The sequence below is a fragment of the Solanum dulcamara genome, chromosome 9, assembly GCF_947179165.1.
Source record: "Solanum dulcamara chromosome 9, daSolDulc1.2, whole genome shotgun sequence".
NCBI classification, from domain to species: Eukaryota; Viridiplantae; Streptophyta; class Magnoliopsida; order Solanales; family Solanaceae; genus Solanum; species Solanum dulcamara.
In genome coordinates, this window is record NC_077245.1 from 42,760,812 (window position 1) to 42,774,515 (window position 13,704).

The 13,704-nt window shown below is 37.8% G+C and overlaps 1 pseudogene; it reads right to left on the bottom strand.

Annotated features, from left to right (window-relative positions):
• Positions 1–326: 326 nt before the first annotated feature.
• Positions 327–446, bottom strand: LOC129904748 (5S ribosomal RNA; annotated as a pseudogene).
• Positions 447–13,704: the final 13,258 nt, after the last annotated feature.

The following is a 13,704-nucleotide window of genomic DNA, read 5'->3' on the forward strand; positions in this document are numbered from 1 at the left end:
TATATCAAATTCCTTCAAAATTATGCCAGCTAATGATAGGCAGAGCTCAAAGTGACTCTTAAGGTCACTATATGAATGAACTTTAGCACTACTCAGTAGCTAACCCTAATGAATGGGTGCATACGAAAAGGGGTAAATATAATAGGAAAAGTTAAATCAAATGACCAAAGAAGGAAATGGTCGTGTTGGAACTAAAGATCAACCCCTATACTGGTTACAAGATAATAGAGGAAAGGGCAAGGCGAAACATGTAGAATAGTAAGACGATGCTGAGGTAAATCATGGGCTGATTTGAGTGCTTTGCACATTATTGCAAGGAGTACAATGGAATATGACACGAGGACTTCCAAGGGAGGTCACCCATCCCAGTATTACTCTCACCCAAGCACACTTAACTTCGAAATTCTGGTGGAATTTAGTGTGTTAGTGCTGGTATGATCGCGCGAGATGGAAGAGTTTGACCTAGAGGCGAGGAAACAACATGAGACTATGAACCTAGAGTATTATAAGATACGTGAAGGAAGTTTTAAAAAGGGCTTAAGCAAAACAAGAAGGATTAGCTGATTACTATCCGATGGTGGACTTATATGCCAAATTCCTTCAGAGTTATATCAGGTAATGAAAGACGGAGAACAGAACAATTATGAAAGCCAACTCTAAGGTTGAAAAACAAAACCCAAAAGGGTGAGTGCCAATTAAAGTTTTGAAAGGAGTCAAGAAGTACTATACGAGGCTAAGGAATCCCAAATTATCAACTTCATTATGAACTATTTTATACTCTACGAGAGTAGGGTACTATATAGGTTATTATGAGTAGGCTACCGAATCAGCCCATTTACTTTCAATTAAGACCACTTATGCAGTTGAAATTAGGTGAAGTTATAGGTCAAGGAGGTAGTAGAACTCCATGAGGTTCCCCCAACTATAATTAACATCTGGGGATCACTCCAAGAAGAGATAAGGAACATAAGTAAGCCTTAGTACCACCTTACACCCTTAAAATTGGTAAACAGTTTAAGCATACCACATAAACAGTAGACGATATGTCGCAAGCTGGTGTTGTTGACTTCGAAGGTAGCTGAGATGGTTATCCATCACTTATCAAGTTGCCAAATGGCCCCGTATAAGATTGGTAGGACAGGACATGTAATTCCCCTATTGGTTGGTCGATGTTAGAAAGACTAAGCTAGTAGGCCCAGGCATGATTGAGCGAGCTATTGACCAATAGCCCAAAGCTGGCAGAAATGATATATAGATAATCAACATCGACATTCTGAGTTCAAATTGATGATTGGGTGTTCATAAAGGAGCCACCCAGGATGGGGGCAATGGAATTTGGAAGAAAAGAGAAACCTCACTCAAGATACATTGGTCTTTATTAGATCATGTGTGGAATAGGCAAAGCTGCCTATGAATTTGACCATACTATCTGGTTTAACAACAATAAATCCAGCTTTCCACCCGTCTATTTTTCGTAACTATATAAGTGAACCCTTCCAGAATATCCTCCATGGATGAAGTTGATATAAGAAAGGAGTATCCTATGAAGAGCCACCTAACTTCATTCTAGATCGACAAATTAGAAAATTATGGATTAAGAACCTAGTTCATGTCAAGGTGTTGTGACAAAATAGGAATTCTGAAGAAATAACCTGGGAAGCTGAAGAGGACATGAAACACAAGTGTACGCACTCATTCCCAATGTCTAAAGGTAACCCCAACTCCTGAAACTCGTATATTAATTACTTGGATGGAAGTATGTGCTATTATGATAGAAGGAGACCTCCCTACAATCTGTATAAAGTCTTAAGGGATGTTTTATTTAACATTCGGGGACGAATGTTCTAAAAGGGGGAAGGATGTTACACCCCACACTTTTATACTCGGAATGTCTCTCAAGTTTTTTAGACATTATCATGTGAGCCGGATAAGCTACAACACTATCAAATGACTTTAATGAAGGAAGAATGAGATACCCAATAGTAGAGAAGGTTGGAAATAGAGGCATAGGAATCCTGAAGGAATTGGAGGCCAAGTAATGAGTCGTAGTGCTCGATTTACCTACATAGTCCACTAACTTAGAAGTCGTACGTACCTAAGCTACTTTAGGATATACCAAGCTTACGTGGCTCGGATTACATAGGTTCTTGAGATAAGATGAGATTACGAACCCACGGGAAAGGGGGAAAAATGATGTGTGGCAGCCAGTGATGGAGTGACACATGGCAGAACCTCAATCTAGTAGGTGACCCACCTTCTTGGGGTCAAGTAGGTGACCCACCTGCTTGGGGGAGGTGGGCCCCACTGCCACATGGCAGCCTCACCTTTCTTGCATGGACATAGTGGCCCAATAGTGAATGGAAACGTGTCCCCCTTAGGGGTTGATATGTGTCAGCTCTTGGGACCACCCATATATGTGTATATGTAACATACAGAAGTTCCTACACTTAAACATCAGAAAAATATCAAGAAAACAAACACTAATCCTAAAGAGAAAAACGTGACGGCTCTGGGAGAAAACTAAGGTAAGTCCCGATTTCGCTCTATAAATAAATTATCTAGCATATACCACGATGGTATGGAGGTATTAATACTATAAAATCATGGCTTGGTTCATCCCAAAACGGACAGCAAGCAGCCACGGCGTTTAAAGCGCACTAGAGAAGTTTTGAGGCACAATTTGGGCGAGTTTTGTCCAATTTCGGGTAAAGTAAGGCTTCTCCATTAATTTTTTACTTTATGGGGTCGTTATTAAGTGTATTATACACATTTTATACTGATTTAAGTGTAAAAAAGTCGTGTAAATGCTCGACGTTCGAAATAAACTAAATTCGAATCGTTATAGTTAAATTGTAGTTGAAATGAGGCATTGCGAGTGTAGGGGTTGCTTCTGGTCGTGTGACGGTGTGTTTTAGGGACTAAAAGTGTTCTAAAGGAGGTGGGGGATCTTATGGTTTCATCCAGATGACCCTTCACTTCGTACGGTTAAAGGTTTTACGAAATAAAGATTAAAGACTCTATTTTGGAATAGTAATTTTAAGCGAATTGGTTGGGGTTTGTATGGTGTAATGTTGGCATGTTTTACATGTATATGAGCTGAAGGTTGTTTTTTTTGGTTGTTTATAGTTATTAGGGAACTAATTGGAAATTTGGATAGGGCAGGTTATAGGGGAGGTACTGCCCGATTTTTGATAACGCCTTAAAAAACTAAAGAACTAGTCAAAAAGTCGAGCAAGAAAATGAATTCTATGAATACTCGTATACAACTTAAGGTGGTGAAAATTCGAGGGTTTTTGATATTCATATTGCTTCCACATTGAATATGTTCGAAGGACGACGAGGCGAACGGGATAAAGAGTAACCCGTAAGAGGTATGCAAAGCTTTCTCTTGGCATGTTTTGGGCAGAAGTATGTAAAGCTATCTTTCTTTCCTTTTGGTATGTCTTAGACCTAAGTGGATTGTGTATGAAATGTGGGGATAATTCCATTCCCAGAACTCTGAGTATAACTCATAATTCCGATCCACTATTTGATGTTGAAATCCCTACAAGGCTTGGGTACTGCCTTTCAAGGCTTCTACGTAATAAAAATTATTGTAAGTAGAACTATCCTTCCTTTCTCTTGAGATGTATTTGGCATGAAAATGGGGTTATGATCCCATGGTTTTTCACCAAACCCCCCGACGTGTCTGGTACAAAATATGTATATGATGATCACCTAAAAGAAAGTACAGACTATATAGAGCTTACCTTCTTTCTTTTTTTGGTATGTCCTAGTTGTAAGTTAAATATGATACAAGCTCCGGGTTAATTCCATCCGTAAACATCTCCTATTTACACTTTGAATATCGAACTCATATAATAGTTGAACTATTTCCCCGGAGACTTATATATGATAGAAAGATAACAAATGTACAGGCCCCAAGTCTTACCGATTATATGATAACAAACTTATCTGGCTCCATAAGCGATTTGGCCTTACTTTAGTACAGGTCTAGGGTCCCTGAGATCCTAATTGATATAGCCCCGAGTGACAGTTAGAAGGCACTTGATATAATTACATTACTACTCTAATTCTCAGATGATAGCTTATTCCTCCTATATGGTGGAGTCTCTAATAATGATTTAAATTGCATATAGTTACTCACTACTCTACTCGTGTATACTGTAACACTATTTCACTGAGTCCTAGACCAGTTATTAGATTTGTACAATTTACTTCATTGTCCACCGCCCCTCACTAGATGGCCGGGATAAGTATGTATATATATGATGATGATGTGTTGTAATAAGGGGATGATGGCACTGGGCCTGTGATGATCTTACAAATGCATTCACCGGATCCCTGATACGGTCGGCTATATGGTATAATTTGAACACGCATGATTTTATAATAAAATAGGATATAGGTATAGAGGTTTCATATATGACATTTTATCCCCTGTTCTCTATTTCAGATATGCTTCCAGTCGTATTATGTTATGTTTTACATACACAGTACATATGTCGTACTGACCCCCTTTCTCGAGGGGCTGCGTTTCATGCCCACAAGTACCGGTACAGGTTTTAGGAGCCCGTCAGCTTAGGATTTTGCTCAGCTCAGCTAGAAGAGGATCCATTAAATCGGAGCCTTGTTTTTAGCAATGACCGCTGATGTATATAACTTTTTTGTTTAGTCAGGGGTACGGTAGGGGCCCTATCCCACCATATATTATAGTTAATATTTTTAGAGGTCTGCAGACATGTATATGTGGGTTGTGTATGTCAGTTTAGTTCAGCTGGGTCTACATGATATTTGGTACATGTTGGTGTGTTATGTCAACCTTGTCGGCTTACGTTCCCTTTCATGATGTGATACCAATGAAAGAGGCTACAAGTTTATGAAAATATTATCGCCCAATAGGTCTTTGTTGCATGGTATTATTTTATGTACAGTCAACTTTACAACAACTGATAGTTATGTATTCGGGGGTCCAGGTTGGACCCCAATCACGGCCTACGGTATTTGGTCATGACAATTTTGGTTTCAAACAGAGATAAAATAAGCCAAACACAAGGTTTAGGAACACCGACGAATCTAGAAATTCACAAACATTGGTAATTATGGATAAGGTTGTTCATGGGAGCACAGTTACTTCCTAACTAAGGTCAAACTACCAAACTATAGTCTACTACACCATTCTTCAAGGATCTAAGCCCATCGGAGTGATGAGGGGGCATCTAAAATAAGTTTTGACTAGCCTACACTAAGGCCAACATCATCGTAATACCAATAATATAAGACAGAAACCAATAACAAACCACGAAATAACAACAATAGTCACATACTTTCTAGACCTAAAATAAGACCTAATGACTTCTACCTAAGGCATGTAAATAATCTACCCAACATTGCAACAATTTCAATATGTTTTCACACAATCCAGCTTAATACAAAGAAAGAAAAGTCGTAGCCTACATGTACGCCGATCGCACTTGTTCCAAATCACTTTGTTCAAGCTTTTCCTTTTCGAATAGCTTTTGAATGCTACCGCGCTATCCAAAATACAATCACAACGTCACTATGGTTGTTTAGACACTATGATCGAAAGAAACAAAAATGAACCAATTTCGAGGTCAAAAATGGAAAAAGTGGGTCCGCATATGCAATTTTTCAATTGGCCCCAAAAACTGCTCCAAACCAGCAACCCAAGCTTATATCCCAAAATGGGACACATTGGGGCCCAAAAGCACCCCCAAAGCAACGCACAAGAAAATCCAAAATTTAGCTTAAAAAATCTAACTATTATAGTAGCAATTTATGAGAAAATACAAGAAATGAAGTCTCCACAGATAAAACCAAGCACACCCCAACATTCCCCACTAAAACCCTCACAATTTTGCCTCAACAATTGTTAAAAATAGACTCAAAATGCTCAAGATACCATATCTCAAAATTCATCAAAAATCTAGAAAATAGTGTAGAAAAGTACTTTCCAAAACAAAACCTCAACAATGAAAACAATCACACCACAACCATCCTAATGAAAACCCCTGCAATTTAGACTATGGAATAGCCCAAGATGGATCTAAATTGGTCAAGAAATTACTTTCCAAAAATTCTCCTTATATCTAATATGAAAATAGGAAGGGCAGTAGCTATAATATAAATCTTACTTTAAGTGACGCTTTCAATTAACTTTTCAATCTTACTACCACATTCCTCTCGAATGTTCCTTCAATTTCAACTGTTGAATCACTAAAATAGGGTTTATACAGACTAAGAAATTAATTCCCAAAGTTCTTCAAAAATACACTCTAAAAATACCCAATGTAGTAGCAAAAATCATGATTTACTTCAATCGAATACCCAAAATTAGTTTTTGAGCTCACCACACGTTCTACTTAAAAATATCATAAATGTGCCTTTTGAATCACCCTATTTGGAGTTCTATAGCTCGAGATATACAATTTTGAAATTTAGAGAAAAATATGAGAATGGATGTTTTATAGAGCGAGGGTGCACAAGATAAAGTGCACCACCGTACCAATAGATTATTCCTATTTTTAAAGACATTGATGGGGTGTTCGAGATTCATTCAGAACCCCTTGCACACAAATAGACTATTCTATCATTACCCAACCCCGCAGGCCGTGATGGGTGCCCGAACTGGACACTCACGTGTACCCCTACTAACTATAAGTACACCTGCCTCCTATTTGAGTTATAATGTACCAATAGAAAACATAAGGCAACACAATGTATAAGCCGACATGGCTATCATAACATGTAGGGTGGTTTTATAATGAACACACACGCGAGCCGACAAGGCTGCCACGACAAAGGGAATGACCCAAAACATAAGACGTATAGGAACAACTGTTCACCCATACATATACAATCCACATACATGTCCACATAGCTCTAAGACTAAGAACAGTAACATAAGGCGGGACAGGGCCCCTGCCGTACCCGTGAATAAATAAATATATACATTGAAGGTTAGTAACAAAATCTACACCCCAGCATAATAGAGTGCCTCTGAACTACGTAGTGGGACTTCTATGCTGGTGGATCTCCAAAGTGTGTATCTGTACCTGCAGGCATGAAATGCAGTCCCCCCCTTGAGAAATGGGGGGTCATTACGATATGTGTACTGAGTATGTAAAGCATAAAACACCACAAGGAGCACACAATTGACATAGGGATGCAGGGAACAAGTATAACAATTAATAAATCAATATACCTGCATCTTGTAAAATGACGTTATGTATCTTAGTATCATTTTCTATAACCAACCCGTTGTGGGATTCGGTGTTACAAATATATCATTATGTCATCATATGCGTATATATACCTTACCCGGACGTTTATGGGACCCATTCAATAATTATGTCATCTTACCATCGTATACATATATCATACCCGACCCCTTATGGGAGTCGGTCATACCCGGCCCTTTATGGGACTCGGTCATACCTAGTCCTTTATGGTATGTGGTCATATCCGTCCCTTTATGGGACTCATTCATACTCGGTCCTTTATGGGATTCGGTCATATCCGGCCCTTTATGGAACTCGATCATACCTGTCCCTTTATAGGATGCAATCATACCCGACCCTTTAGGGTACTCGGTGAATACTTATGTCATCCTATATTGTATACCTCTTCACTTACATTAAGCTATTTCAAGAGAAAGAAGGGATATGTTTCACGTGTACTACTTTTCGTCATGTCGAAGACTTACAAGGCCATAACTCAACTATCGCAGAAGTTTGAACATTGAGAAGTGAATAAGATTTACGAACCGTACTCGGGGTTCCATGAATGGAATTGTTCCCACATAACATATACAATCCACTTAAGACTAGGACATGCCAAAAGAAAGAAAGAACAGCTTTACATACTTATGCCAATAACATGCCAAGAGAAAGAAGGTAGCTTCACATACTTATGCCAAAGATATGCCAAGAGAAGAAACGGCTTCACATACCTCGTATGGATTACTCTTAACCATGTTCGCCTCATCATCTTTTGAACCTATTTAACATTAGAGCAATAATAAGGTTATTAAACTTTGACTTTCCAATTTCTAACTCTACAACCAAGTATCCATCGGAATCATTTCCTTATCCATTTCCCTCGACTAGTTTATTACTAGTCCAAAGTTATCGAAAATTAGGCAGCATCTCCCCTATAACTTGCCCTATCCAACTGCTAATCTTAGCAGCAATATTACCAACAACAAAAATCAGCCATATATGCAATCACATCAATTCAACATTACTCAATACAACTCCAAACAATAGCTCAAAACTACGATACAAAAATAGAGTTTTTAACCTTTATTTCGTAAAACCTTTAACAATACAAAATATAGGGTCATTTGGATGCAACAAAAAGTAACCACACCCCTTTTAGAATACTTTCCATCCCTGCAACATGCCATCCAACCAGCTGCAACTGCAGCACCACAATCAGAATGCACAACTCGACTTCGGTTTAACTATAACGACTTCAATTTAGTTTATTTCTAATGTCAAGCATCCTTATACAAGTTTTCAATTTCAAGAATCATATATACTGCATAACAACATCATAAACTCTAATTTTAAAGGGAAAACCTTATCTTGCCCGAAACTCGCTAAAACTTGCAAAAACTCACCTCGGAAGTTCTTTTAGAGCGGCTAAAACTTTGTGGCTATTTGTTAACATTTTGGTGCTTCTAAAAAACATACATTTACATAAATAAAACCTTCATACAATCATGGTATACCTTATATAATAAATTCACCAAAAAAAATCGGAAAACTTACCTTTTTCTCCTCTTGGCCGCCACTATTTTCTCTCTAGCTTTAGGGTTTCTTTTCTTCTTTCTTTCTCTAGAATTTTCTAGAATTTGTTGGAGATAAGGATGAATTTTTTATAAGAATGAGTCATCCAACATATATATATAGGCCACCTTAGGAGGTGACACGTGTCAACCCCTAAGTGGTGACATGTGTCAAACCCTCATTGGGCGAACACACCACTTCCTCCAACCATGAGCTGCCACATGGCATGTGGGGGCCCACCCCCTTGCTCCAGCTTCTGCCACATGGCACTTCCAGCTTCTTCTATATGGCACTCTCTCATGCTGCCACGTGTTATATTTTTTTTCCTCTCGTGTGTTCATAATCTCGTCTTACTTTATGAACCTATGTAATCCTTGTTACATAAGCTTGGTATGTACTCAAGTAGCTTAAGTATGTAAGATTTCCAAGTTGGTAGCTTACGTAAATAAGTCGAGTTCTATGACTAATTACTCTATGGGGTATCACATTCTCCCTTCCATAGAGTTGTTTGGTAGCGTTATAGATTATACAACTCATATGGTAACTTTTAAGAAGCTCAAGAAGCTTTAAGAAGCTCAAAGAAACTTAAGAACCCTTCCAGAAACTTAAGAACCTTTCAAGGCTTAAGAAGCGTTCCAAGGTACAAAAGTACGAGGTATAACATCCTTTCGCCCTTTAGAACATTCTTCCTCGAATATGAACCAAAACCTTCCACAAGATCTTATACACACCATATGGAGAGTTTTTCTATTCCATTGCAATAACATATACTCTCATCAAGCAATCAATATCAGAGTTCCAAAGGTTGGGAATACATGTAGACATAGGGAATAGGTATGGGTACTTGTGTTTCATTTCCTTCTCAGCTTCCCAGGTCATTCCTTCACGATTCTTATTTCGCCACAACACTTTGATGGAAGCTATGTCCTTAGTCCGCAACCTTCTAATCTGCCGATCCAGGATGGCGATAGGTTGCTTCTCGTTAGTTCAGATTCTTCCACGGTCCTTTTCTCAAATTTGGCTCCAATTTTCTTGTTGTAGGTTACATTATGTTTCCATTTCTGCAATAATGTGCGAAGGCACTCAACTTAGCCCAAGATTTACCTTAGCATCATTTTTCTAGTCTTTAGGTTCCACCTTGCCCTCTCCTCTTTTATCTTACAACCGGTATCTGGGTAGATATTTAGTTCAAACATGACCTTACTACCTTTTATACAGTCCTTAGATCACTAAGTCTTACTCTCTTATTGTATTCACCCCTTTTGTATGCACCCATCCATTGGGTCTATGCTAATGGTTCTTCGCACAGTTTCAGATATCATGGCTTCTATACATTTATTGCTGGCCTTTAGCCCTTGCTAACTCGTGCCAATATGGGATCTCGCTTGAAGTTGAAGTCTTCCCATTAACATCTAAAAGTGTCAGTTGACTTCATCTTACACTTGTATTTCTCTTGTCCACTTCCCCCCTTTAGGGTGTACCAATGTCATCTTCTTTTAATTTTCAACTGTTTATACGCATATGATTTTGTTCCAACATATTTGACATACTGCACCATATCTACACCTTCTGTTAGATCATCTATACTTTAGATTGCCTGTATAAGAAACCTTAATACACCCATGGGGTGCTTAGTATTCTCGATAACTAGTACCCAATCTATTCCAAATACTAGTACTCGAGTCATATAATTAATGTAGTAGTTTATCCATAGCCACATTCCTTTCTTCCCCACCAGCAATTAGCTAGCACTCATGATCGTTGAACTTCTCCATTCGGAAGTACTTGTACCACCGTGATACCACTTGTTCCTCTTAATGGACTCGCAACGCATCAATGGTTTTGCAGAGCTACACCCCCTCATCCTTGAGGGGTCTTTATATTTTCCACAGCGGAATCACATATCCTTAATACTTCTTTATATCTCATAAGCTTTTATCCTTGTCGGGTACCTGAGATTAACTTCCAATTCTTCTCAGTCCCATGTCAATTTAACTTTAATACTGGTCTTATCTTCTCACTTTTTCATACTACACCTTCAGTTCATAGCTATCCATACCCTTTTTCGCCAGATATTCATACTTAATTGATCATGTCTATATTAAGTGCTCCCTGTAGTAGTTCTTCTATTCTTCCATTCCATGGCCATTTTTATGCTCGAGGAGTTTCATGTTACCCTTATATCCTTGGAAAAATCATTCCTTGTTATCACCGACCCTTCTGAATCCTTCTAGTATGTTATCCAATATATGAAGCACATGACTCTGGACAACCCATAATTTCATGTCTTCCATCCATAGGTTACTTCAGTCACTTAATAACTAATAAAAGGTAACCATAAAGCATTCTCCAACCACTACTAGAAGGAAATTAAAAGCCAATAAGAACCACAATACTTTTTAGTGCTTAACTCGTATGGTTTACCTCTAGGTTCATTCTTGAGTTGTGAACAACTTATCTAATTTACCACTAATGGAAACCAATTACTGGATACTTTGCCCTCCAACAGGAGTTTTCTTCCAAACTAAAACTTCCTAAATAAACATGCCCTCCCCTCTTTCCAACAACACGGAGGGTACCCCTACAGCTTTAATTCATCATAATAAGATACTCAGTATCAACTTCTAGACCGTATGATGAACCTGTATCTCATTCCCATTTTATTCCAAAAAAAATTCCACAGAGTTCCCTCTATATTTATTCCTATCCCAAACCTGCACTCAGGAAATACTAGCAACGCCATGCAAGGACAACGTATATATACATCCATATCGTATCATATCATAACCATAACTCCTCACAGGGCCAATATGTATATATTCATATCAAAGCCACCCAGGGTGCCCAATATCAACCACAGTATAAAATGATGGGCTTACCTTGTAATTCCAACTCGAACTGCACCTGTTACACTTTCCTGTCTACTTTTCCCTTCAATTTTCAACTTTACATTTCAATCGTATTTCAATCTTCTAACCTTATCCAGCATGCCTCTTTCACACCATTACTTACCTGTATATTTGTAGCTTCCAATATTATCCGTCACTTTCTTATGTCAATGTCATTCTTCAACTTAAACCAAAGGTTAGTAAAAAAAAGAATTTCATTTCCTATGGTTAGGCTCTATCGCACGATCTGAGACAAGAAAGAAAGATAACATCCTAAATGCCCTGTAGCCTCCTATTTATAGATGTGGCTCACAACACACCGATAAAAAGGACTCTACTAGACACGATCTGTAGATATTAATTTTGAGCACCACAGACCATGAAGGGTCCCCATGAAGTCTTTTTTGGCTAGAATTTTAAAGGGGCATGTTTGTCTTTTCCTGCGTTTTAATTCAAAATGGTGTCCTTTTGGAGGCTGAATCCTTCTATCTAAAGACCTAAAACCTTTAAACCCTCATTCTTTATACTTATACTAAATATACTAAATTCCCCTCTTCTAAAACTCTCCCAAGAGCATCAAGGCAAGGTTAGGGTTTTCAATTCAAGGCATTCAGGTCTCCATTCTTCCTAAAGTTCTTATAGGGAGTTTGTGTCCCCAAGGTATGTGGTTTTGATCCATGGGTTCTTCCATCCATGGAGCCAAAATGTTTTCTCAACTTATCATCTTAATCTTTAATGATGAAATCTTATGGGCTTTTACATGATGATTCAAAATGCATAGATTATGATATATTTGAAGTTTATTTACTTATATTGATACATATTAACTCTCAATTTCATGAAATGAATGATTTGCTAAAGTGAGTATATGAAGGCTTGAACACATTTTCATTTACAAAATAGTAATTTTTCTGATACATATTATTTATGTATTAGATCCGCTTGGATAAAGATGTTATGATTCTGATACTTTATTTTTATGGATCATATTCATAAGTGTCAAGTTTTGCGAATTCTGATACATATTATTTGAGTATGAGATTTTCATGCATCAGATTGTCCATAAAGTAGGCAAGGTTGCTTATGAGTTGGACTTACCAACTGATTTAGAAGTAGTACATCCAGTATTCTATGTGTCTATGCTTTGTAAATTCATTGGTAACCCTTCCAGAGTATTTCCCGTGCAAGACATTCAGGTGACTAAAGAGCTGTCCTACGAGGAATAGCCGATGGCCATCTTAGATCGTTAGGTAAGGAGATTGCCCACCAAAGATATGCCCTATGTTAAAGTATTATGGCGCAACAATCACCGAGAAAAAATGACTTGGGAGGCTCAGAAAGAAATGAAGAAGAAGTATCCTCAGTTGTTTTCTACACCCACAGGTAACCTAAATTCCTTATTTACCTATGTTGGTCAATTAATAAATTATGTGAAATTACCATATAAAGAAACTCCTCCCTAAGATATTCATAAATCCTATAGGATCAATTTAACATTCGAGGATAAATGTTCTAAAGGGGAGAGGATGTTATAACCTGTATTTTTTATATTTGGATATTTTGGGATACTTTTAACGAGTTAAGGATAATGCTATATTTTGATCTTGTTTGATATATATAAGTCGGTTATGAAAGTTGGAATTTGGAGGTGGAAATACTAGAAAAGGTTAAGGGCAAAATTGGAATTTGGAAGTGGAAATATAAGAAAAGGTTAAGGGCAAAATTAGAATTTCACATAAGTTGGTTATTGAATTTTGGAGGTGGAAATATTGAAAATGACTAAGGGTAAAATTGGAATTTCACAAAATGTAGTTTTATGAAAAAAATATGAGCTAAGTGATTAGGCTTGGAACTTAAAAAAAAAAGGACAACAAGATAGGCCCAACCATAAGCCATGGTCCAAAAGGGAAACAAAAAATGGGTCCAAGCCCATGTAATTCATCCATGGGTTGAATGAATAAAAGGGACACTTAGTCATAAATTTTCTAGAAGTTTCAAGACTA